This window comes from Notamacropus eugenii, chromosome Y (assembly GCF_028372415.1).
Source record: "Notamacropus eugenii isolate mMacEug1 chromosome Y, mMacEug1.pri_v2, whole genome shotgun sequence".
Classification (NCBI taxonomy): Eukaryota; Metazoa; Chordata; class Mammalia; order Diprotodontia; family Macropodidae; genus Notamacropus; species Notamacropus eugenii.
The window spans coordinates 13466638-13494050 of record NC_092880.1 but is presented as its reverse complement, the minus strand read 5'-3'; the positions used below and the strand labels follow the sequence as shown (position 1 = coordinate 13494050).

The 27413-nt window shown below is 36.7% G+C and overlaps 1 pseudogene; it reads left to right on the top strand.

The window, feature by feature from the left end:
• Nucleotides 1–5258: 5258 nt before the first annotated feature.
• The window catches only part of LOC140516870 (small ribosomal subunit protein uS7m pseudogene), a 99307-nt pseudogene continuing 77152 nt past the window's right edge, over nt 5259–27413 (top strand).

The following is a 27413-nucleotide window of genomic DNA, read 5'->3' as shown; positions in this document are numbered from 1 at the left end:
TATATCTAGTTCTTGTGAAGATTTGTCTACACAAATCTGTTGGTATACTATGTTTTAATCTAAAACTAACTAAAGGGATTAAGGACAGGAATTAAATATGATATTTCTGTCTTGACAACTGAGGCACAGTGAAATAGTGGTGAGACCCATAGTTCTTGGTCCACTTTTTCCTCAAATTGTCACGTACAGACTTATCAGTAAATGAGTTTTGTGTGCCCAGTAGAATATAAGCTCCTCAGGAAGACTCCTGTTCTGTAATAACCTTTCTAATTCTGGTTCCTAGCACAATTCTTACACATAGTAGGTGCTTTATAAATGTATGTTGGTTGGGCTTCTCAATTTATGGAGAAAAAAAGAAATTATATCCTTTATTTGGGTCTTTATCAAAATGTTCAGTGTTGGTAAAGGACCCTGAGACATTTAGGCAAAGTAAAATTGCCAACAAGTTAGCCCATTAATGATCAATGAAGTTTAAGCACTTCATTGTGTATCATTTCTATTTTTATTTCCTGTGTGAAACATATTGGATTGGATGGCTAATAGTGTTTAAAAAACCAGTAAAAACTTATCTAAGAATGAAAAGTTCATACACATAAAATTTGGAAGGATTATATTGGGGGAAAAAAGGTTATATTTCTTTTGGAATAACAAGAAGACCTCAGCTTGATTAGAGGACTAGTGAGTGAGTTGTGGAGGACCCTTCCCCAATTTAGGCATTAATGTATTTTTTTTGGACTGCACATCTGTTTATTCATGTTTAAAAATGTATTTAGTATTTTGTTTTTCCATGTAAAATAATTTTAACATTCATTTCTAAAACTTTGAGTTCCCAATTTTCTCCCTTCCTCCCTCCTCAGTTCCCCTCATTGAGAAGGCAAACAATTTGATATATGTGTAGTCATACAAAAGATTTCCATATTAGTCATGTTGTGAAAAAAGACATATACCAAAAAAAACTTAAGAAAAATAAAGTAAAAAGTATGTTCCAGTTTGTATTCAGACATCAGTTCTTTCTTTAGTGATGGATAGTATTTTACACCATAAGTCTTTTAGAGTTGTCCTGGATCATTGGTGTTGCTGAGGATGGTTAAGTCATTCACAGCTGATAATCTTACAATATTGTTGTTATTTGTACATGGTACATTTCACTTTGCATCAGCTCATGTAAGTCTTTCCAGGTTTTTCTGAGAGTATCCTGCTTATCATTTCTTTTAGCACAACAGTATTCCATCATAATCACATACTACAATTTGTACAGACATTCTCCAATTGATGGGCATCCCTTCAGTTTCCAATTCTTTGTCCTCATAAAAGAGATGCTATAAATTTTACACACACACATACATATATATATATATGTATATATATATATATATGTATATATATATATATATAATTTTCCTTTTTGTTTTTATCTCTGAGGATACAGATCTAGTAACGCTAAGTCAAAAGGTATGCACGGTTTTATAGCCCTTTGGGCATACTTCCAAATTGCTCTATGAAATGGTTAAATCAGTTCACAATTCTACCAACAGTGCATTAATCTCTCATTTTTCCCACATCCCCTGCAATAGTTTTCATTTTCCTTTTCTGTACTACTAGCCAATCTAAGAAGTGTGAGATAGTACCTCAGAATTGCTTTAATTTGCATTTCTCCAGTCAATGTGAGCTAGGGTAATTTTTCATGTGGCTATAGATAACTTTGATAGCTATAGATGACTATAGAAAACTGTTCATATCTTTCCATCATTTATCAATTGGGAAATGGCTCTTATTTTTATAAATTTGACTCAGTTCTCTATAAGTTTGGGAAATGAGCCTTTGTCAGAGAAACTTGCCTCAAATTTTACACTAACTATATTTCCCTCTATCCTATTCCCTTGCTATTTATTTTATTCACTCTTTTCACCCTGTCCCTCCTCAAAAGTGTGTTTATTCTGGCTACTCCCTCCCCTAATCTGCCCTCCCTTCAATCATCTCCCCTCCCTTCTCTTATCCACTTCCCCTCCTACTTTCCTGTAGGGCAAGATAGGTTTCTATTCTATTTGAACATGTATGTTATTCCCTCTTTGATCCAATTCTGATGAGAATAAGGTTCACTCACTTTTTCTTGCCTCTTTTATGTAAGATAATTTACCCCATTCTACCTTTCCCTTTCCCTTTTTCCCAGTATATTCTTCTCTCACTCCTTAGTTTTATTTTTTAGATATCTTCCCTTCAAGTTCAACTCACACTTCCCTCTATCTGTATATACTCTTTACTGCACTAATAACGAGAAAGTTCTAAAAAGTTACAATTATCATCTTGCCATCTAGAAATGTAAAATTTTTTACTTTATTAAGTTGCTTGTGATTTCCCTTTCCTGTTTATCGTTTTATTACTACTCTTGAATCTTATATTTGAAAATCATATTTTCTATTCATCTCTGGTCTTTTCATGAAAAATGCTTGAAAGTCCTCTGTTTCATTGAATATCCATTTTTCCCCTTAAGGATTATACTCAGTTTTTTTGGGTAATTCTTAGTTGTAATCCTAGATCCTTTGCCCTCCAGAATATCATATTCCAAGCCCTCTGATTTTTTAATGTAGAAGTTGTAAATCTTGTGTTATCCTAATTTTGTTTCCATAATACTCACATTGTTTCTTTCTGGTTACTTGCAATATTTTCTCCTCAGCCTGGGAACTCTGGAATTTGGCTATAATATTCCTGGAAATTTTCTTTTTGGGATCTCTTTCAGGAGGTGATCAAAGGATTCTTTCAATTTCTATTTGACCTTCTAGTTCTAGAATATCAGGGCATTTTCCTTGACAATTTTTTAAAAGATGATGTCTAGACTCTTTTTTGAATATGACTTTCAGGCAATCCAACAATTTTAAAATTATCTTTCCTGGACCTATTTTACAGGGCACTTTTTTTCCCAACAAGATATTTCACATTGTCTTCTTTTTTTATTCATTTGATTTTGTTTTATTGTCTCTTGATTTCTCTATTGTCATTAGCTTCCAGTGGCCAAGTCTAACTATTAAGGAATTATTTTCTTCAGTAAGCTTTTGTGCCTCTTTTAACATCTGGCCTAGTCTATTTTTTAAGGTGTTATTTTATTCAGTTGTGTGTGTGTGTCTCCTTTACAAAATTTTTGACTTGTTTTTAATTATTTTCTTGCATCATTCTCATTTCTCTTCCCAGTTTTCCCTCTAACTCTCTTACTTGATTTTCACAATCCTTTTTGAGCTCTACCATAGCCTGAAACAAATTCATAGTTTCCTTGCAGGCTTTGGATGTAGGAGTTTTGACTTTGTTATCTTTTTCTGAGTGTTTTGATCTTCCTTATCACCATAGTGACTTTCTGTGGTGAGAATTTTTCCTGTTGTTTGCTCATTTTCCCAAGCTATTTCTTGACTCTTAACTCTTTGTTAAAGTAGAACTCTGCTTCCAGGGTGGAGGGCTCACTGTCCCAAGCTTCAAGGGTTTTATGGAGCTATTTTCAAAGATAATTCTAGGGTCCTGTAAGTTTTCTTCCAAGGTGGTACGATCTAAGGAGAGGTGTGTTTACTCCTCTCCTGTCTTGTGCTTTGGTCTGTGAATGATCACAATTACTTCTTTCTGCCCTGAATTGTGAGGAAGGCCCTCCTCCACTGCGGCAGCAAAATCTGATGTGCTAGTGCTCCTCCTCACCCTAGGAATTCCACACATGACTGCAACCCAGAATCAGAGTATGGGCAAAGCAACAGAATCTGCCTCAGTGCTAGCAAAGAAACCACTGTAATCTCCTTCTGACCATTTGTTAGACACCTTTACTATCTGTGGTCTGAGAACTTTGGAAGCAGCTGCTGCCATTGCTGATTCAGTGGCTCCTAAACCCCTCTCTTCTTTGCTGGGGTCTGGTCTGTGGGCCTGTGTTGGACTGTTCTCCACTCTTACCCAAGTGTCACAGTCCTTTCCTGCTGAACTTCTAAGCTGACTTTGACTGGAAAGTTATTTCACCCTGTCTTTTTGTGAGTTCTGCTGCTCCAGGAAATATTTTATGGCATTATTTAAGGGTGCTCAGAAGGGTTTTGGGGAAGGATCATGCAAGTTTTCACCTTTTCTCCACCCCACCTACCATCAATGTATTTTAAATAATGGATTGGAACTGAGTCACCATCCTTAGGAAGCTGACAACCTTGCTGAAGCTGATCTAGCTCCCTGCACTCTGAGGACAAACTCTGGGTCAAAAGTAAGGCAGTGCCTGCTGTGGAGCATAGACCGCCCATAGGCAGGCCTAACAAAAAAAACAAAACAAAAAACAAAGCCTAAAAAATCTCACTGTGAGCAGATACCTGAATCGCAAAACCAAAACATAAGCAGCAAATAAAATCAACTTTAGCTTAGGATTAGGATAACGATCTTACCCAACCAATGCCTTCAAATTTGCCAAAATTTTAATTTAGACTAAAATCAGATAAGTTCATTTCAGATCTATGTGACAACTCTGTATTTTCTGATCTACACCAGAGAAAAGGAAGGAAGGAAGAAAGAAGGAAGGAAACAAGCATTTATTAAGTGTTCACTATATGCCAGATACTCTGTCAAGCAATTTATAAATATTATCCTACTGAATTCTTACAACAAATTGAGGTAAAGGTTAAGTGACTTGCCCTGGATCACTTGGCTAATAAACATCTGGGTGTGAATTTAAACACAGGTCTTCCTGACTCCAGGTTCAGTGCTCTAATCACTGCTCTGAATCATGTTATTCCTAAACTGAAAGGGAACCTGGAGGTCAATGTTAGTTCAACTCCTTTCATTTTATGCATTGATGAACTAGAAGCAAGAAAGGATGAATGACTTGACAAAGTGACCTTATTAGTGGCAGATCAAGTTCTGTGTTTAGCACAGTGCCTGGCACATAGTAGGTATGATATAACTATAATGACATATACATATATATATATATATATATATATATATAAAACTACAGATATATAAAAAACTATATGCATACGTATACATATGTATGTATGTAGGTATGTATGTATGTATGTAGGTATGTATGTATGTATGTATTCTCTTCCCTTTACCTCTTCAAGTCCCCTGTTTCTAAGTCTAGGGTTTGTTCCATTATATCATTCCATTACATAATCCTGAGTTAACAAGGACAAATATTGGCCCTTACTCAGATGTAGAAAGTCCAATCTTCCAGAGAACCTATTTATTCTTGAATTTTGTACACTCATTTTCCTACAACTTTTTACCCAATTTAGGCCAATAATTTAAACATGGCAATCTTTATCCCAGCCGAAAAGAACCGGTAAGTCTCTGGAGACCTGCCTATGACTACTGTTCATTCATAGAAGCCAAAACCTGTCCCTTTAAATAAAATGGACCTGGAATGCTATGACTCTGACATCCCCAGAAAGAGGTGGACACAGCCCAGTCGATCACAGATGGGAGTAAATCTGCAGCTTCAAAGCATGGAAACATTGAGTTTGACTTCAGGGTAAACCTGAAATGCCTCATATGTTATTCTTTCAAGGCTTGTCAAAGCATTTGAATCAGTCCTAATTAAAAAACACATAGTTTCCTTAGATACTCGCTTCTTAAAATACCTAGATGAGTCCTGTGTGTATTTCCACTCATCTTAGGATATCCTGTTTCTCTAATGAAGGGCAAGGTAAACAGTTATTTTTAAAAATAAAATGGGGAGGCGAAAGGAGAAGGAATTTGCCTAGTCTGACTTTTCATGGAATATATTTAAATTAAGGTGCTAGGAAAATCCTCTTTAGCCTTTCTCTAATGAGGCTCTGTGGTCTTTAACTTTGTCCTGTATCATTCCATTCCTGGAGTTAGAGGAAGTTCATAGTTAAAGGGGATTGGCAAGAATTTTTAAAACAAACTATAATACATTATGCTAATTTAGTGTCTTTTACTCCAAAAGTCTTTAACCATTCAGTAGAAGCTTTTTTTTCCTTCTTCTGAGTGTATTGCTACTCTTTCTTCAGAAGAGCATGACTTTCTTAAGACTAGAAAAAAACAGTCTAGCTGTTGATCTGACTGGGCTGGATAAAACATGGCTTTCTACAAAAGTATATAGAAGTTGGAGTCAGACGTATTAATTCCACTAGTAGGGAATGACAGAATAAAGTTAGAGGTGATTACTTATTAGTCTGAACTAATAATAATAATTGCTACCACTTAATATACAGGTAGAAAAAGAACATGTATTAAATACCTACTATGTGCCAGTCACTGTGCTAAGTACTTACAAAATATTATCTCATTTGATCCTTGCAACAATCCTAGGGGACAGGTGCTCTTATTATCACCATTTCACAAATGAGGAAATTGAGACAGACAGAGGTTAAGTGATTTGTTCAGGTCTATACAGTTAATAAGTGTCTGAGGCCTAATTTAAACTCAGGTCTTCCCGACTCCAAGCCTAGTACTCTGTCCACAGCATCAGCTAGCTGCCTTACATAACACTTCAGAATTTAGGAAACATATTATATATGCTATCACATTTGATATTAAAAACAAGATTAAAAAACCCAACAAATGAATCTGTAAAAGAAATAATTTCTTTTATATTGGGGAATGAAATTGCTCTATCAAATCTTATTATTTCAGTACTAAAAGGAAAATGAGAGAACATCTAGTGTAGTTTCCTCATTTTAGAAATGAAGAAGCTGGAGCCCAGAGAGATAAAATAATTTACCTAACATCACAAACTAGTTAGGCACATCTGGGGCTAGAACCTAGATCTTCTGACCAGTTGAGGGCTTTTTCCACTCTAGTACTCTGTCTTCTGTCCAAACTAGAGTAGTTTGGATTCTTTCCATAAAATCATGATGAAATTGATCCAGCTTACTTCTATTCAACTCAAAATATTTGCAGTAAGGCAGCTGGAAAGAATCAGTGACCTTAGTAACAGACAATCTTCATTCCCCACCTTCACCCTGAACAAATGCATGAGGCCCAACCACCTGCCATGGGCTGACACCGTAGCCAGAGGCTACAGTGATACCACAGCAGCATGCCTGAGCACATCATTATTACAGAAGAGCTAGAATATCCTCTGTGTGAGTCTGAAGTATAAGGCATATAATAAACACATGGTTATGTCCATATTAGTTCAACAAGTCCTGGGTCTGTTACTCCTGTCATGTGGCAAGTCTCCCAGGTATTTCTGATATAGGCTACCTTATCGCTTTCTGTAGGGTTAGAGGCAAGTGAAATATGAAAACTATTCCTTATGCTTCTGGTTCATCTATGTTCCTCTTCTTCCCTTCCAGGTTGGCCAGCATCACTATAACAACCACATTAACTTAAAACCATAATTTTCCTCTTACATGAAATAAATGATACCTTTTATCCTTCAGAAGTGAAGCCATCTCACAGTCATCTCAGAGAAGAGCTGTGTTCTCCTCTTCTTTCATTCCGGTTCTCAAACTTTCTAATCATCCTCACATTCCCATCCCTGCTTCTTGTCACAGAAAGAATTGTCCCTACTAATGACTAAAACCCATCCCTCTAACTGTGTCCATGATCCACACCTTCCAACCTCCTCCAGGACTATCCCCTAACAGCCAATCCCTCTTTCTTATACATTCTTACATATGTGTCCTTCCCCTCTGCCTTAGATATCCTCAGTCCCCAAAGCATTTCTCATGACCCTCCTACCTCTCTCCAACTGTAGCATCATCTCTCTCATCCCCATTTCCCAGCTAAACTTCTTGAAACTATTATCTACACCTGATGCTTCTTCTTCCTAAGTGTATTATACTGCAATCCCTTACAAGTGAGCGGCTCAGTAGCACAGTGGACAGTGTGGGGCCTGAAATCAGGAAGACTCATCTTCCTGAGTTCAAATCAGGTCTCAGACACTCACTCTTTGCCTCAGTTTCCTCATCTGTCAAATGAGCAGGAGAAGGAAATGACAAACTACTCCAGTATCTCTGACAAGAAACTGGATCATGAAGAGTCAGATGTGACTGAACAGCAGCGGCCCTCACAAGTAGAAGTCTATCCCAACCACTCTACTGAAATGTCTCACTGTGAAGTCACCAGTGAACTTAAAATCACAAAATACAATTCTCTATATTCAGTCATCATACTCCCATAGTTTTGACATTTTTAACCACATCCTCCTACAGAATGCTCTTTTCTACATCAGCTTCAAAGACTATATTTTGCTTCTTCTCTTCCTCCCTTGCAAACTGTTGTTCCTCTTGTTTTCTGATTACTTAGCCTCCCTACAGCCTTATGTTAGTGTTTCCCCAAGATCCTGACTTCGGTTCTCCTCGCTCAGTGTTCTTTCCTTTGAACATCAGTTCACTCCCAGAAATTCCACTATCATTTATGTATACGTAATTAGCATTTCTATAGCCAGTGTTGACCTCTTAGCTCCAGCCCCACATCCCAACTGCCTATAGTTCACCTCCATGCAAATATCCCAATACTAAACCAAATTCAGCATTTCAAAAACAAAATTAATTATATATTTTCCCAACATTTCCCTTCTTCTGACTTCCTATTTTCTGTCTGTGCCATCCCTATTAACTAGATAACCATATTTACCACTGTGGAATTTATCACTGGTGCTCTCCTCTCCATCACCTCTCCTATAACAGCTCATATATCTTCCTAATTTTTACTAGTATCCCAGTTTAGACTCATATTATTACCTCCCTCTATAATAGTTTCCTTATAAGCCCTTGTGCCTCCATTCTCTCCCTTCTTCAATACATTTTTCATGCCCCATCGCAATAATCTTTCTTTTTTTGATAAGTACTTCTTTCACTTGTGCTTAAAATTCCTCAGGGGCCTTTGAATCACAATTCAAATACCTTGTCCTAGAATTCAAAACCTCACAATGTGCTATCACTCTAACATTTTAGCCTTATTTCATACATGTAGTAAGCATAAAATATGCACATATTGCTCTAACGAACTTTACAAACCTTAAAAGGGGATATAAATGCCTGTTGCTTTTACTATCATGGTTATTTCCATATTTATCTATTAAATTGCCACCCAATCTTAAAACCCAATTCAGATGCCATTTCCTTCTTCAGGATACCTTCCTTGATTCCATCCAGTCTACCCATTTTGTAGCAGCATACCCTTTCATATCTCCTGTAGAATGTTGGCAGCTTTCTAAATGCACATATAATAATATATATTAAGCATTTTCACTATCTGTGTTTGAGTGTCCTCCCCCTACTAGACTGTAAGTTACTTGAAGGCAAGAGTTGTATCCTGTCTGGTCAATATTTGTTATTTTGGATTTGCCTTGTGAGTCTTCCTGGAGATTCAGTAACTTCTGTACACTACAGAAATCACATCTAACACATAGCACCATGAAAAGCTATAGAACATGTTCCACATCCTTTACACACATAAAACAGCTTGAGCAAATATTTCCACTTATGTGACAGGCTTAGCTAATTATGACTCATGATGACCAATCTAGGCAAGAGAGAAACAGACAAGGGTCGCTTCACCTCTGTGATGATATATAGCTGCACCTGAAAAACTGTACATCATAATGGGATTCGGAACAGGAAGTGAAGGAGGATCCCAAATTCAGCTAAATCTGCAGGTGAATCTGGGCGGGCTAAGTAGAATGATCAGAGATGTAATCTAGTCCAGACACTAGGATTAACATCCATTCTCCTATGAAAAAATGCCAAGGGACTTTCCCCCCTCGCCCCCGTTTTTAATGGGCAAGAAAGGAGCAGGCCACAAAATGTGCTTCATCCAAAAGTCTGATCCTCCCTGAGTCACTGGTACCACTCCCTAATTTGGGTCCTGCTGCAGGTGTTCCTTAAAGGTCTCTCCTCCCAGTTCTGCCTGAGTTTAATCCCACTGGGATTGTGAAATGTAATGAGGATTTAGTACAGGGTGGTATAGCTTGAGGCCTATGAAATTCTTCCAGGGCATTTTAAGCTTGGAAGTAATAAAATGATAAAGGATTTGGAAGAATGAAATGATTTCCCAAGAATATATAAATTTTGAGGGCCTGAATGACTCAGGTTGTTTATGTGTATTGTATGAGTTTTGCTTACTTATTACAGCCACATTGAATTTATTGCCTAATATTAGATAACACAATTACAGATCAATGAAATACTGAAAGGACTATTATCTAATAATTATATCATGCTGAATATGATAGTCAGGAATGAGGCTGCAGAAAACTCTTTAACAAGAAAAATTCAATGACATTCAGTTCAACAGATGTGTATTAAGCACCTGCTTATGCAAAGCCTTGGGCTAGGGGTTGAGAATACAAAACCAGAAATTAAAATAGTTATTGTTCTTGTATCCTTGAAGAGTTTGCCTTTTACTGAACAGAAGCCCTGCTTGAAGTAGAACTTCAGGGAAAATTCAAAAAGGTAAAAGGAGAAAAATTAATCATGTGAAACAAGGTAAATGGGAAGATAGGCACTCTCATTTCATGGCAGAGGTGATATAATGGACCTGGAGTCAGGAAAACCTGAGTTCAATTTTGGCCTCTGACACTTATTGGATGTGTAATGCTGTGGGAAGCACTCAACCACCACTTGCCTCAGTTTCTTCATTTATAAAATGGGGATAAAAATAGCACTTACTTCCCAAGTTGGTTATGAGGACAAAATGATCAATATTTAAAGCTCTATATGTGTTAACTGTCATTAGTGTCTTTTTCCCACTTGAAACTCACAATTTTATATTAAGTGTGTATCATCTTACTTTCCCTTCAAAAAACCTCCAAGGACTTCTAATTTCCTATTACATCAATTTTAAATTACTCTGCTCAGATTTCTATATTTTAAAACTTTTTTAAAAATTATACTTTTGAAATACATGAACATTTTCCATTACTGAAGAACAGGGAGGAGGGGGCTGAAAGTAGGAGAGATAACACACGTTAATCCATTACTTACAGATTTTCTTTTGTAAATTATTTAAAATTTATACAGTAGTGTCAACATAACTGTATTTATCTGAGTACCTTTATGAAATTTCCTTCTGCTTTATTCTGCGTACGTTTAAAATGTTTCATTGAGAACTTTAAAAAATCTCTATCACTACCTCCTTCCCTCCATTAAAAAAATAAAAGCCCTCCCTTATATCAACTAAATGTTATTTATGAATAATTAAATAATTAAAATTATTTTAAATGAACTAATTAAAAATTAGATAAATTAAATTAATTTAAATAATTTAAAATTAAATAAATGTTAAGCAAAATAAATCCATGCGTTGGCTATGTTTATCTGATTGTAAGAGAAAATATCCTGTCTTCCTCTACACGTAACAGTGACTATTCTGTCCACTTCCCCGCTTCCTGCAGGCAGGTATGTCATAGTTTACCCCTTTCCTTAGGATTCTCCAGACCTTAAGAGAATTTAGAAAAGGTCTACCATTGACTGATGATGTTTCTGATCATGTTCCCAGTCATCTCCTGGATCTAGTTCTACTTAACAGGTTGAATTTAGTTTTTATAGAGGATATCTGCTTGACAGGTATGATAAGAAAAACCTGGACAAATTGCTTACCTTCTCCCAGCAACTAGGGGTCATGGTCCTTCCTTCTATCCTTCTTCAATCTCTGGGGTGGAGAGGGTTTTAGGTTCATATTTTGGTTCCATTTTTATATAGCATTGTCACACCAAGTTCCAAATCCAAAGCTCACCTGAAGGTCAAGTCCCTGCCTTTTCAGGGCTTCTTTGCTATCCTGGTAGCAAGACCTGGCCTGGAACCCTGCCTCCAGGGACTCTAGGGTTCAGTTCTGAGTTTGGGGATTTTGCCACTTGCACTTAAAACTGAAAAAGCCAAAAAGAATAGAAGAAAACAAAACCAGCATCCCCACTCCCCCAAGCTTGTTTCATGGGGCCACAGGATAAAAAGGGAGAGGAAGGGAAAGGGAATTTTTTTCCTCCTCAACCATTCAGTTCATGGTGCTTCCGTTGTAGGTAGACAAGATTCTTACCCTTTTTAGATGCTATGGGAGAGACAATGTGTCTCAGTTGGGCATTTTGTAAAGATTCAGCCTGTTCTGCCTATACATGCAATCAAAAGTGGCTGCTGCCACCTACATGGAAGAGCAATGCAGGATGTTTTCTCCCAGAAGCAAGGTGCCTCCATGTTAGGTGGCATGTATAGAAAAGCTTCTCTTACTCTTCTCTTTTTTTAATTTATCCTTTTTGTCATGTTTCACGATGTAATGTTCAGTTTTCATATACCAATAATTTTCACTGTTCCCCAACTGATAGGCACCCACTACTTTACTTCAAGTTCTTTACTAAAATTAAATACACACATATATGTGCATATGTATATATATGTAACACATATATTACATATATGTGTTACATATATACATATTGCTACAAATAGTTTTCAACCTATGAACCCTTTCTCTCTATCTTTGTTCTCATCTCTTTATGGTACTGGTAATGGTAGCCCAGTATTGGCAATACCAGGTCTAACTATATGCACGGTTTATATTTACATCAATTCTTTCAATATCTCATATAGCAGTACACTATCAAGATTTCTGGGAACAGAGACAATATGGTGGGGTAGAGGAAGCAGCCAAACTTGCTCAACATTTCCCTCCAAAGAACTTTAAAATAATGCTTCAAATCAAATTCTAGAGCATCAGAGCCAAGAAAAGGTTGAAATGAGACATTTTTTCTAGTCCAACACAAGTTAGAATGTCAGAAGGAGAATTCAGTGACACTGGACTGGGGGCTGCCTGGGGGTCCACGTGGTGGCAACACCATGGAGTTTGGCAACAGCAATGGCAACCAGTTTGGGAGCTTTCAAGCCAGAGATAGTAAGGGGATAAGGAACCGTACAGAAAGAGACGACAGAGGACCCCTGTGCTAGCACTGGGAGCAAGACATAGCGCTGCTTGGCAACTCTCCTGCCTATACCCATTTCTAAGTCATAGTCTGGAAGAGGAGTAATACTTTATCCAAATTATTTGCTGCGTTGACATTTCCTGGTTAACTTTCTTTGTAATTTCATTGCACAAATTTTACTTGTGCAAAGACTATAATATATGATTTCTAATATATCTTTTGCGATCTAATCTATCAGCTATTTGATCAAGAACTTTTCCCCATTTATGGTTGTAAATGGTATCATATCCTATTCTCCTCTGGTTTGTTTATAATGTGGTCTTTTAAGAAGATTTGGATTTACTCCTGCCTCTGACAAATAATGGCTATGTAACTATGAGGGAATCACTTGACTCTCAGTGTTCTAGGCTATACTCTCTAAGAATGATCTGCAGAGAACATGAGGACCCAACTGCATAGAGAGATTCCTCATCCTGGAGTTTCTTGTTCCAAAGAAATAACAGGTGCCTAGTCCCTATATCTACAATATTTCACATCCATATGTAGCCCAAAGAAATTTAGAAGATCTCAGCATAACTCCTATGCTCATCATATCAAAACAAGGCTCACACTTGCTGGTTACTAAATGGCATTTTCTCTCAGTCATAGGGTACTTAAGACATTCCCTTTAGTTATAGCATAGTATCATTTCTAGACTTCTTGTAGAGCTGTCAATTTTTATACAATTTGTCCTTTGAGTTTCTATGTAAGGGTCAATATAGACACAGGCAGTAACTGATCTGAAGATATCAGTAGGATGTCTCTGAAACTTGCAAAGCACTCCTCCAACCAAAGGGGAAAGGTGGAGAAAAAGACCTAGTCAAGGTGGAATATGAGGCAGCCTCCACTGGCCCTAAGCAATTATTTCTGAGAGATTTTACTAGGAATTCAAGATTGCTCCAATCTCTCAAATGATCCTGGTTCTAAACTAGTTTGGTAATTTATAAACCTTTCCTGGAGTCTGATCAAGGTGGTTAGGCCTATTCAGAATCCGTCCTATACATCACTTCAGTTTTAAGTACATTTAGCACTTAGTCTAAAAACTCTAGTTGAGTAATAATTGGGCATCTTATAACTCAGGATAAGCAGGGTAGGGTAACTTGATTAAGTAATTCAATCACACTCACTCTCACATAGGTCACGTATATTTTAAAAGCTTATTTTACATAATTCGAGATGTTGGTATAAACCTAATTCTAGCTACATTGTTTTCCACTTTTTCCAGTTGTTTTTGTCTAACAGTGAATCCTTGACGTTATAGTTGGATTCCTTGGATTTACTGAATGCTATGAGATTATGTTCAATTATTTTTGGATCTTGAGCACCAGTTCTTAAAAAACTAACAATTTTTCCTTTTTTTGATATTTTTATTTCTTAATGATTACTGAATTATAATGCATTTTGGATCTAGTACTGTGAGACTGCCTGTTTCCTTCGTTCTTTTAATTAGATTCTTGATTTTTTTGATCCCTCCGATGAATGTTGTAATCATCATTATTTATTTTTAGTTTGATAGACTATCTAATTAGTGGTTTGATCCACATAGCTCTAAATATCTGCAGATTAATTAATCCTGTTGTCATATTTAGCGTATTGGCAGGATACAGCCATTACCAAATAATCTCTCCAATTATTTCCATTATTTATGTCTGTCTTTATTTCAGTATAGAATGTCTTGTAGTTGCATTTGTATAATTAATGTATATTTCTTGGTAAGTGAACTCTCAGTGTTATAGTGCTTTTTTTTTAACATACCTTGTGAAGGTATTTTAAATGAAGTATCCTTTCCTGTCCTTCCCTGTTGAGTTTTGTTGGCAATACATAGAAAGATTGATGAATGGTCATGTTTTATATTCTGCTATTGTACTAATGGTATTGTTCAATTGATTTTCACTTAAATCTTTAGGATTCGTTAATTATATGTAAAAAGTAATTACATGCAAAAAGTAACAATTTTGCTTCCTCCTTGTTATGTAGATTCCCTCAAATTCTTTTACTTCACATGTTAGTATAGCTAACATTTCTACAATTTTATAAATAGTAATGGTGAGAACGAATGTTCTTGATTTATCCCTGATATCATGAGAAGCAACATGGCATAGTGAATACTGAGCTGGTTTCTGAGCCTTGAAAAATTAAGTTACAGTCATAGCTCTAAAACATATTGTTTTTATAACTTTGGGTAAATAGCTTAATTGCTCTCAGTTCTAGGCAGCTCTTAGGCCTCCATCAGGCTACATGTGATATATATATAATGTGTGTATACATGTATATACACCTGCACACATATGTATTTATGCGTGCATGTATGTATATGTATACACAAACATTTACGTGTGTGTATTTGTGTCTGTGTGTGTATAAAGAAGTAAATTATTTGACCTCGTTGATTTCCTTACAATTAGTCCTTAATGTTTACTTTATATTTCTCCTGGATATTATATGTTGAATTTTCCCTTCAGTTCTCTGTACCTGAATGATCTCTTTCTGGCTACTTGTGGGTTTTTTTTCTATGACCTTGGAGTTCTGGAATTTGGCTATAATATTCCTGGGAATTTTCATTTGTGGCTCTCTTTCAGGAGGTAATCAGTAGTCTTTTAATTTCTGTTTTAAACTCTTGGGCAGCTAAGTGGTACAAGAGATAGAGTACCAGGAGTCAGGAGGACCTGAGTTCAAAATCTCACCTCAGACACTTGACATTCACTAGCTGTGTGACCTTGGGCAAGTCTCTTAACCTCAGTTGTCTCATCCTGGGTCATCTCTAGTCATCGTGATGAATATCTGGTCGCTGGATTCAGATGGCTCTGGAGGAGAAGTGATTCTCTGTGACCTGCACAGCCCTCCCTCACTCAAAAAAACACAAAGTCAAGTGCAAGCCATGTCATCATTTCTGTGATGGCGTAGTCTTCTTTGGCAATGAAGGAGAAACACCATAGTTCTACTGTTTTTGCCAGAAATAACTAAAAGATTTTCAGTCTGCTAAATGTCCTTTTTTTCCCATTCAGGATTATACTTACCTTTGCTGGTTAAGTTACCCTTGGGCACAGGCCTAGCTCTTTTGCTCTATGAAATATAGTATTCCAAGACCTACGGAACTTCAGTGTAGTAGCTGTCAGGTCTTGTGTAATCTTTACTGTGATTCCATGATATTTAAATTGTTTTTTCTTGTTGCTTCCAATATTTTCTCCTTAACCTAGAAATATTGAAACTTGGCTATGATATTTCTGTAAGTTTTGCCTCTGGAAATCTCTTTCAAGTGGTGATTGGTAGATTTTTTTTTTTATTTTTGCTTTGCCGTCTTGTTCTAGAACTTCAGGGCAATTTTCCTTGATAATTTCTTGTAATATTGTATTAAGATTACTTTTTTAAACATAATTTTCAGGCAGTCTGACTATTCTTATGTTATTTCTGCTCTGTTCTCCAGATCAGTTTTCTGATGAGGTGTTTCATATTCTCTTCTATTTTTTCATTCTTTTGATTTTGTTTTATTATTTCTTGATGTCTTAGAAAGTCATGAGTTTCTCTTTGTCCAGTTCTAGTTTTCAAGGAGTTATTTCTTCCTTAACGTTTTGATTCTCCATTTCAATTTGGTTGACTTTCTTTTCATAATTTTCTTGATTGTTCTTATTTTTCCCCTAATTTTTCCTGAATCTCTCTTATTTTATTTTTTAAAATTCTTTTTAAGTTCTTCTAAGAATTTTTTTTGTGCTTGGGACCATTCGATGTTTCTCATTGAAAAAGCAGTGGCTTTTTTTTAGCTCCATTATCTTCCTCTAAATATGGACCTATATTTTCTCTATAACCAAAGTAGCCATCTATAGTCGGTTTCTTTCTCCTTTGCTTACTCCTTTTTATTTTTTTTGTTTTGTTTTATTCTTAGAAGGTATTAGTGTAATGAAGTTCTAGCCCTGAGGTATGGGGAATGATGTCCCAAGCCTCAAGTCCTTCTTACTGTTATTTTCTGAGGTCTGTCCCAGGGCTCAGCCTTGGGCTCTCCTCTCTACTCCTAAGCCATGGCTAATGGGTCCTAGCCACACTCTCTTACAAATGATCTTGCTCCCTGAGATCCTCTGGTGGCTGCAAACTACAGCTCTCTTCTCTGTCCTGGAACTGAAACCAGCTACTCTGCTCTCCTACAACTATTCATAGACAGCAAGATTCCTGCCCTACCCCTCAGCTACTGCACTCACCTGGTGTGTGCTAGCTCCTCCCCCTCGTTCTTCCTTCCCCCATGCCAGCAGTGGCAGCCCAGCTCAGGATGTGTTTGGTCAGCACAGCTGTACTTGGCATTCCTCAACAGTGAACAGTCCTTCAATCTTCTATTCAGCTGTCAGACCCCCTCACATTGTCCTTCAGATGAAAATTGCTAAAACTGAGGCTACCTCCCAATCCAAGCTTCCCCCAGGGCTTGTTGTTTATTGATTCCACAGAGCTGACCTGGAGGTATTTGCACCTCTTCTCTGGAAGTCAGGTCTTTCCTGGAGAATTTTCTCAAATTATCTTAATAGAATAGCTGCTTTAGCCTGACTTCTGTTTATTGCCACTCTTCTACATCACTTCTGAGGGGAATGTTCTATCTTTTTTGGCAGGAAATTTGGAGAGCCAAAAGTTTTCTGACCTACTCCACTGTCATTACAGAATCTTCTAGACCTTGTCATTAATATTAATATTTATATTTTGCTTGTCCTTATATTGAACCAAACTTTATTCTTGATTTTTAAAAAATCTAGCTTGTGTATATTAAATAACCCTTTAAATGTTTTTGTAGTTTTTAAAATTAATATTCAATAGTGAAGTATGACATTTATCATTCTATTATTTTCTTTCCATTCCTTGTCTCACCCTGGTTTAGGTATCAGGAATATATTTACCTCACAGACATTTTGTAAAATGGTTTCTTTTCCTATATTTTCAGACAATTTATGTAATACTATAATTAAATTTTATTTGAATATTTCACAGAATTCACTAGTAAATCCAACATGTCTTACTTTTTTGCCCACCGGGGGCCATCATATCTTGTTCATTCATTTTCTAAAATTGAGTTATTTGATCCATTTCTTCTGTTGATATAAACATTTCATATATTTGTAAAAAGAGGATAATTTTGTTTTTTAAAAAATTTAGAGAATTCTTAAGGAATTTGAAAATCCCCTTTATTTTCTACCTCTGTCAGGAATTCTCCTTTTTTAAATTTAATATGGAATTTTTTCTTTTGTTTTTTGACCAAATTAGCTATTTACTAATCTTATTAGTTAAATAAACTAAAATTCATTTACAAATAAATTTTAAAATAATTTCCATCTTCTCTTTGACTTTTAGGATTTCTAATTTTGTAGTTGTAGAGTTCTGATTTTTTGCTTTTAAAGGTTTTTTTTTAGTCCCATGCCTACTTCATTAATGCGTTCCATCTCAATTTTGTTTATGAATGTTTTCAAAGATATAAAATTTCCCCTTAAGACTGATTTGACTACATCCCAAAAGTTTTATGGCTTCAGTGTTGTCATTTTCTTGGATGAAATTATCTATTCTTTCTATGATTTTCTTCTGTGACCCATATACTTTCAGATTATTTTTTCCATCTGTACTCAAGTTTGAATCTTTAATACAAATATACTTTAGAGATGATAATTTTTTATTCCATTTTAGTCAGTACAGGTTGTGTCTAATATCTTTGTATTTCTTTATTTGTTTATAAGGTTTTTATGCCCTACCTAGCACATGACTTTCATTTGTAATGATTTGATACATGGTAAAGCAACAAACCTTTTGCTTTCTATTCATTGGTTGCCAGATAGCCATCATTCATAAATTTTCTTGATTCTATTCTATTCTATTCTTAATTCTAATTCTTAACTCCTTTCTTTTTCATCTTTTTGATACATTTATCTGAAGGGGATATATACAGAGATTTCTATTTTGGTTTTGCCATCTATTCCTCCAAGTAATTAAATTACCTTTTCCACTTAAATATATTAGATGTTATGGAATTAAATAGAAATGTGATGGTGATATTATTTATCTTTAGTGCTTATAAGCATAATGTTTTACCTTATTATCTCATTTACCCATGTCTATTTTAATAGTTATCTTTTCTGAGATAATGATTTTTAAAATTCATCTAAGGGAAAACAAATTCTGTTTTACCCTCTCATTTTAACTCTGTATAAGCCTTTATGCTTAGGGTAAGTTTCTTATAAGCAATATACTGCAGCCTGATTTCCTCCTATTTTTGCAAGGAGTCCATCTAGCATTCTAAGTTATAATGTTTAATTGTGTATTTCCCTCCACAATATCTATTTATAATCTTTTCTCTCTTTGTCCCCACTTTATAAAGAAGGTAATTAAAGAGAAGAAATGTGGGTGACCATGGGGGTGGAGCCAAGATGATGGAGTAGAAGCAGAGACTTGCTAGCGCTTTCCCCCCAAGCCCTGTGAAAAAAAAGACTCTAAACAAATTCCGGAGCTGCAGAAACTACAAAATGATAGAGTGAGGCAAATTTCCAGTCCAAAACACCCTAGAAGGTTGGTGGGAAGCATCTAAAATGGCACACTCAGAGCAGAGCACAGTACAGCATAGGATATTCTGACACAGAGTGGACCTGAGCAGGCCTCAGTAGGACTGAATGTCTGGCACCTGTGGCAATTTCTAGACTTCACAATCCCAAAAACCAAGAACAAATTGGAAGTTCAGTGGAAAATACCTGTGGGACCTGTGTGAGAAAGTAGAGTGGTGAGGCCTCAGCTGCAGTGTGGTAGAGGGGGTGGAGGAGCCATCAGCAGCAGGAGCTCTAGACCCACAGATTGTGGGGGGGATCATGTGCTGACAGTACATCCCCTGACCCCCACTGGAAGCAGACAATTACCTTGACAAAGAGCTCAAAAGTCAAGTAAATGACTGAGGAAAATGAGCAAAAACCAGGAAAAGAATCAGACTACAGAATCTTACTGTGGTGACAAGAAAGATCAAAACATACAACCCAAAGGAGACAACAAAGTCAAAGGTCCTATATCCAAAACCTCAAAGAAAAATATGAATTGGAAGAACTCAAACAAAGATTTTGAAAATCAAATAAATGAAGCAGAGCCAAAATTGGAAAGAAAAATGAGAGTGATACAAGGAAATCATGAAAAATGAGTCAACTGCTTGCCAAAGGAGACCCCAAAAAAATTGGTGAAGAAAATAACACTTCAAAAAATAGACTAATGCAAATGACAAAAGAGATCCAAAAAGTCAGTGAAGAGAAAAATGCCCTAAAAAGCAGAATTGGCCAGATGGAAAAGGAGGTACAAAAGCTCACTGAAGAAAATAATTCCTTAAAGATTAGAATAGAGTAGATGGGAGCTAATGACTTTATGAAAAATCAAGAAATTATAGAAGAAAATCAAAGGAATAGAAAAAATAACAGACAATGTGAAATATCTCATTGGAAAAACAACTGACCTGGCAAATAGATCCAGGAGAGATACTTTTAAAATTATTGGAGTACCTGAAAGCCATGATCAAAAAAAAGAGCCTAGACATCATCTTTCAAGAAGTTATCAAGGAAAACTGCCCTGATATTCTAGAACCAGAGGGTAAAATAAATATTGAAAGAATCTACAATAAGAGCTTGGAATTTGATATTCCAGAAGTCAAAGGAGCTAGGATTAAACCAAGAATCACCTACCAAGCAAAACTGAGTATGATAATTCAGGGGGGAAAATGGTTATTCAATGAAATAGAGGACTTTCAAGCATTCTTGATGAAAAGACCAGAACTGAATAGAAAATTTGACTTTCAAACACAAGAATAAAGAGAAGCATGAAAAGATCACAGGTAAACAGGAAAGAGAAATCATAAGGGACCTACTAAAGTTGAACTGTTTACATTCCTACATGGAAAGATAATGTTTGTAATTCTTGAGACTTTTCTCAGTATTAAGATAGCTGAAGGGGTTATGTACATATAGACAGAGGGCACAGAGCAAGTTGAATATGAAGGGATGATATCCAAAAAAATAAAATTAAGGGGTGAGAGAAGAATATAGTGGGAGAAAGAGAAAGGGAGACATAGAATGGCATAGATTATCTCTCAGATAAAAGAGAAAGAAAAAGCTTTTTCAATGGATGGGGAAGAGGGGAGAGGTAAGAGAGAAAGAATTAATCTTACTCTCATCAGATTTGGTTGAAAGAGGGAATAGCATACACACTTCATTTGGTATGAAAATCTATGTTATACTACAGGAAAGTAGGGGGGAAGGGGATAAGTGAGGGATGGGAAGGATGATAGAAGGGTGGGCAAATGAGAGGAAGGAGTAATTAGAAATACATATTTTTGAGGACAGACAGGGTCAAAAGAAAGAACCAAATAAATGGGGAGACAGGATAGGATGGAGGAAAATATAGTTATTCTCACATCATGACTGTTATGGAAGTGTTTTGCATGACTGCACATGTATATCCTATATCGAATTACATGCCTTCTCAGTGGGGATGGGCAGGGAGGGAGGGAGGGTGAGAAGTGGGAACTCAAAGTTTTAAAAACAAATGTTGAAAATTGTTTTTACATGCAACTTGGAAATAAGACATACAAGAATGTGAGGTATAGAAATCTATCTTGCCCTACAAGAAAATAGAGGAGAAGGGGATGAGAGAAGGGAGAGGTGTGATAGAAGGGAGGGCAGATTGGAGGAAGGGGTAATTGAAATGCACTATCTCCTGTGGTAGGTGGAGGCGAGAGATGGGGAGAAAATTTGGAACTCAAAATCTTGTGGAAGTGAACGTTGAAAACTAAAAGTAAATAAATTAATTTTTTAAAAAAGAGAAGAAATGTGATTAATACTAGTAATCTATAAGTGAAAGGTCTGATCTCATTCCTTTACTTCCTCCTTTTACTTATTCATCTAGACCCCAACATATTCTCTGCCTCTTTTTAGACCCAAGAATAAGAATTTTTACATATTTTATATACTTGCTTTATATACTTCTTATGACTTATTCTTAACTTGAAATTTATTTTTTCTTGATACTATTCTTTCCTCATTAAAAATCTTTTCTTCTCCCTGTTCCTCCCAGTTTCCTTTTTCAATTTAATGTATTTTCACATAAAAATATATGTGTCTGCTCCTCTCCTTTTTCCTAGTTCGAATGAGAATGAGATGCCTGTTTTCCCTCACACTTTTTTCCATTATTGCATACTCTTTTTCTCATATACCTCAATTATGAACAATAATAATTACTTCCTCATTCTTAATTTCTTTCCTAATATGTTTCTTCTCTCATCTTCCCCTCTGCCCATGTTAAAAATAGTAAATAAGTGCAAAAACACTAGCAAGCCACTTGCCTTTTAAATGCCCTTCTGTGACCTTTGAAGATAATAAGATTGTAAGTGAATATTTATCTCTTCTTCATTGTGATGTGAATGACAGGTTTATGATAAGACAGTTGCCACTTGCAGGAAAGTACCATGCCACCATCATCAGTGAATATGCTCCCACAATGTTGAACCCTGATGAAGTTAAAGAAAAATTTTATGAAGACCTGGAGACCCTCATTAACAACGTGACAAAAGAGGAAAAGCTTATAAAGCTGGGTAGTCATCAGTTACAGCAAATGAAGAAATATGAAATGCTGTGGATAAGATTTTCCACAGTCCAAGGTACCAATTAGTCTAACAAGGAAATGGCCTTATGAATTAATAGCAGAGAGAACTAATAAATCATTTACTCAGCACGCCCTGTCATTAGCATTCTGGGAGGGCACACCGCCTGTCCCACTAGTTTGTTCTCTGAAAATTCAGCAATTTCCCTGATATTGTATTGGTCTCTGCCAGAACTCCTTGCCTTGTTCTCACCCCATCATTCTGTGGCAACAAGCAGCAGACTTCAGCTCTGCCTATCTACTTATGGAAGAAGAAGAAGAAGAAGAGGAAAATAGGAGCCTGCTATGTCTGTGATGGCAGACTCAGAGAGAGAACTAACAAAGAGAGTGAAGTAGGAAGAGAATCAGTATGCACACATTTGGAGATACACAAAACTTGAAAGAAAGGTGACTTAAATACAACTGGGGCTAGTGCAATTCTCTTAAAATCCTTTCTGTGGTGGGGTCTGAGGTTGGTGCGAAGTGAAGGAGACTGAGATAGCTTTGAATTCCAGTCCTTGAGTAAATGATAGAAAAGGGGAAAAAAAAGTCAGAAAGAAAGAGATAAATAATATAAGAAGAAGAAAAAAGACTAATTTCAGCAAAGATCTTGGAAGAAAAAAAGTTAAAAAACCAGAACACAAAATGATAAATCAAGAGAAAAATATTAAAACAGAAACGAAGATGACTGTCAAGATATCTAAATATCAGAGATGTGAGAATTTCTAAAGATATATTGCAAATAAAGGAAATAGAATCAATAATTTATGACACAGAAGGCCCCATGAATTCTCAAGAGAATACAGAACCACATTACAGAATGTTCTTAAATGGTTCAAGATAAATCAGAATCTTGAAAGCTCCAGAGGCAAGGAATATTGAGAATGTGTGAGTTTCAAAACTGATGCAGTCTTCCAGAAAGATTAGTTTCTGTGAACAGTGATGAAGTCTAGCAGAAGAGCCAAGTGAAAAATGAAAAATGTAGTCCCTCCTTATACAGAGTAGCTCTTCCAGTAGTCTCCATTTAGTAGAGAGAAAAGGAAAAGATGCATGTTCTACCCCAGGTCAGGCACAAATAGTTCATGTGAATGTTTAGACTGGATTCTGTACATTTGCACATTTCTCATCTCTTTTGAGTTACTCCAATTCTGCTTTGCCCATAGAGGACAGCACCTTCTCTGATGTGGGAATGCAATGCTGAGTGGTCTTATACCAACGTCTCCCATGTCACATAATCAATTCCAAAGTTCTTAAGAGACCTTGAAAGTCTCCTTGTATCGCTTCTTCTGACCACCATGTGAACACCTGCCTTATGTTAATTCTCCATACAAGTCTTTTTGGCAAGTGTATATTTTGCATTCAAACAACATGGCCAGCCCATCTGCTTGGCAGTTTAGTTCGAGCAAGGACCTCATTATCTGGTACCTTATCCTGCCAGGTAACTTTCAGAATCTTCTAAGACAGTTCAGATGGAAATGATTCCGTTTCCTGGCTTGGCACTGATATATTGTACAAGTTTCATAGGCATACAACAATGGGGTTAGCACAATGGCTGTAGACTTTCAGTTTGGTAGCCAGTCTAATACCTCTTCTCTCCCACACTTTCCTTCAGAGCATTCTAAACACTGAGCTAGCTCTGGCAAATCAAGCCTTTTGATTGCAAATCCTACACCGGTTTCATGGCACTCCTCTTCATTGCAACCACTCCGGAAAAATGTGTATCAAGCTTCAAATTCAGTAAACTGGCCTTCATTTGCGAACCTTGTTTTCACTCAGGGCTGCTATTTGGATGTCATATCTATTGAGTTCTCTAGCAAGAAGAACTGTTCGTCATTCAGCTCTACTGGATTTTGTGTTGTCTATAAGCGTGTGCACATTCCATGTGCCAATAGTGAGTGGGCAGAGTTGGGTAAGCTGAAAATTTGTAGAGTACCTGTTCTAGCCCCTTCCTCCCATCTGGAGTTGAGCAGTGTGATCCTTAAAAGGCTGCTCAGACACCTAGGGGACTCTCAAATCCCATGCTGCTCCCAGTGAGAAGATAGCTATATGATCTGGGCTGCCTGTGTTCAGGATTGTGACTACAGTTCTCAGTGTATCAGCATCTGCTGCTTTGTCACTTGCCTGTCACCACAGGACTTTGAGATATGTAAAGTGATAAAGTGGTATGGGTGACATCTTTTGATTCATGAATAAATTGTATTTAAGTAAGGCAAAGTTGCAGGAAGTCATTGGCCTCACTCTCTCCTCCAGAGACATCACAGTCCAGTGGCAGGAAAGAATCAAGGCGACTGGTGATGGCTCAAGATCGAGTGGATGACCTTGGCATCTTAGATGTCTAACCAAGCTCTAAGCTCCAAAGTGTCTGCTTCAGCTGCTTTCATGACCTTTGGAACAGATTGTTCTCAACCACCCATTCTGTCTGGGGAAGTCTTCACATGCTTGGAGTAGACACTCCTTAACTCACCAATGGGTTTGAGACCCTTCAGTTACCCTCAATCTTATTTAGCCCATCTGCCAAAATTGTTTACTGGGGTGTGGCCACTATGCATGTGACAGCTTCTTGGAGTTAGAGTTAGGTGAAACATGTGGACACCAAAGGTGGAAAGAAACCCTGAAAAAGGCTTGGCAGCCTTCTCATCAGAGGTACTTCCATGAACACACACCCTACACCCTTCTGTCCTTATTAGTCTACATGTGGAGGACTAGCACCAGATTTTAGGGAAGCATCAACAAAGTGCAACATTCCAAAGAAGGATGTTCAGGATGGTGATTGTATCTAAAACCATGCCATAGAAACTGGCTAATGGAAGCTAAGATTTTGAAGCTGGAGATGAGAACATTTAATATTTGTTTTACTAAGGCCTTACTAAGCGAGGAACAATAGGAGGATGCTACAAGGAGTTAGATTTGAGAAATTTAGAGAACCCCCCCCCAAAAAAAACCCAAACAAACAGCAAAAACAAAGTCCTAACAGTTTGAGCTGTCTAAAAGAAGCATGGACTACTTCTATTGCTTGTGAATTTTCCATCACTTGAAACCCCCCTTTAAAAGACAACCTGGAGAATCATCTTGCAGGAATGCTGTAAAAGGAGATATCTACTTAGGATGAGATAATCTCTGAGATTTCACACCACTATGTGATTCTATGATTCTTTTATCTTCTATCTGATCTGGCTACCCTATTTTTATCATCATGGCCTAGGTGTGGACAAATGCTTTGTTTTTCCTCAATCAACCAAAAATTGTTCAAGATTTATAAAAGCAGATTTATTAGGCAACTAATGGGAAAAATGTTATAAAGTGATGAAAAGCAGAGAATTATGTATAAAGTACAGAAATGTGGTCCTAAAATAGCTATAATATAGACCCAGATGGATTGGAATAGATTGCACATTTTTATTTCCAGTCTAACTTAACCTAAATTTTCTTCCCTTCTAGTGCTCAGCACTAATTGGTTTTCTTTTCTTGGTTTAAAACCTAAGTACCTTGTTTCGTCTTCTATCAAGTTGCTGGTTCTGAGATACCTTTTATTCCCTGATCATTGGTAGAATAAGTGACATAATTACAAAATATCAGTGAGAAGAGATTCTACATGACATGCAGTTTAACTTAGACCTTCCTCCTCAGGCAAGGATTGCAACTCTGAGGTCCTATCTCTGAGATTCTGTGATCCAGTCTAGTCCTATTTGGAGATGAGGAAACTGAAGCCAAAGTGACACAATTAAGGGCACATGACTAATTAATGGAATGTCTAGGATTATGACTCAAGACTTGACTCCCACTCAATGTTCTTTGCCCTACAACAAGTTTCCCCAGGTTCATTTGGATTTGGACTCAACATTAGTACTTCCTAAAAGTCACTCATCTTTATTTCGATAATCTTCAGGATCACACAGCAGCAATTTATTCTAATTGCTTGAAATCCAATATCTTGGAATTATCCATGGAGAATATAACATGTTGTGAGGTTTTTATGGGAAAGCCTTAGCTTTGGAGCACAAGTTTGGACTCTAAATCCATGTCTCCAAAGATTTAGACTGTGGAGTCAAGGAGAGGGAAAGGAAGGGACAGAAATTATGTGACTGCCATAATTAGTATTCCAGATGACACTTTTAGATGAGTGAAGGCACACATTAGCAAACCCTAATATCTGTTGTAATGAACCTTCTTCCTTGCTGTCTGTGCTCTAATGACTCCTCCTAGACAGGGAGAGAAATTCCACTATTCTCCTTACATCTTCTTTGGCAGCTTTCTGTGCTTTCAGGTGAGGTATTTGTTGGAAGGGAGATGATGAAATGTGGAAGGATCACTGCAAATTCTGGAAGTATGCCATTTCCATGATCAAGAGTTATCCAATCACAACCTCCTATAGTTTCATTTCACTTTGTGCCTTCGTCTTAAACTTATTCTTTATCTTTGCCATGACTTCACATTTCTCCACCTTTTGGTACTTTACTAGGTTATTAGCCCTATTCTAGTTACAGTTGCCCTTACTGATCTAAATACCTTTGTTGACCAGCTCAATTCTACACAACTCTCAAATCTCTTGCTCCCTGTCCTTAAGCTGATTGTGCCTTTCCAAAACTCAATCTTTTATTACTTCCTTGATCTGTCTCTTCCTCTACAACTGAATAGAGTTAGAATAATATTACTGAACAGAGTTTAACTTCATCTGCAATACATGAAATTGCATATTCATACAGTCTGGGTCCAGTACATTTTTTTTACTCTCATCTGGGTCCTCATGCAGCAAGGCAATCTTTCCACTCTTTGAGGCTATATCCTTTCCTAACTGAGTCTATATCCACTCACCACAGCAACTAATCCAAATCTTCTCTTCTTTCTTCATGCCTCTCACACCATCCTTTATCTTTACATCCTGGCTTATGAAAAGGAGACCATTCTCTGTGAATTTCCTCTC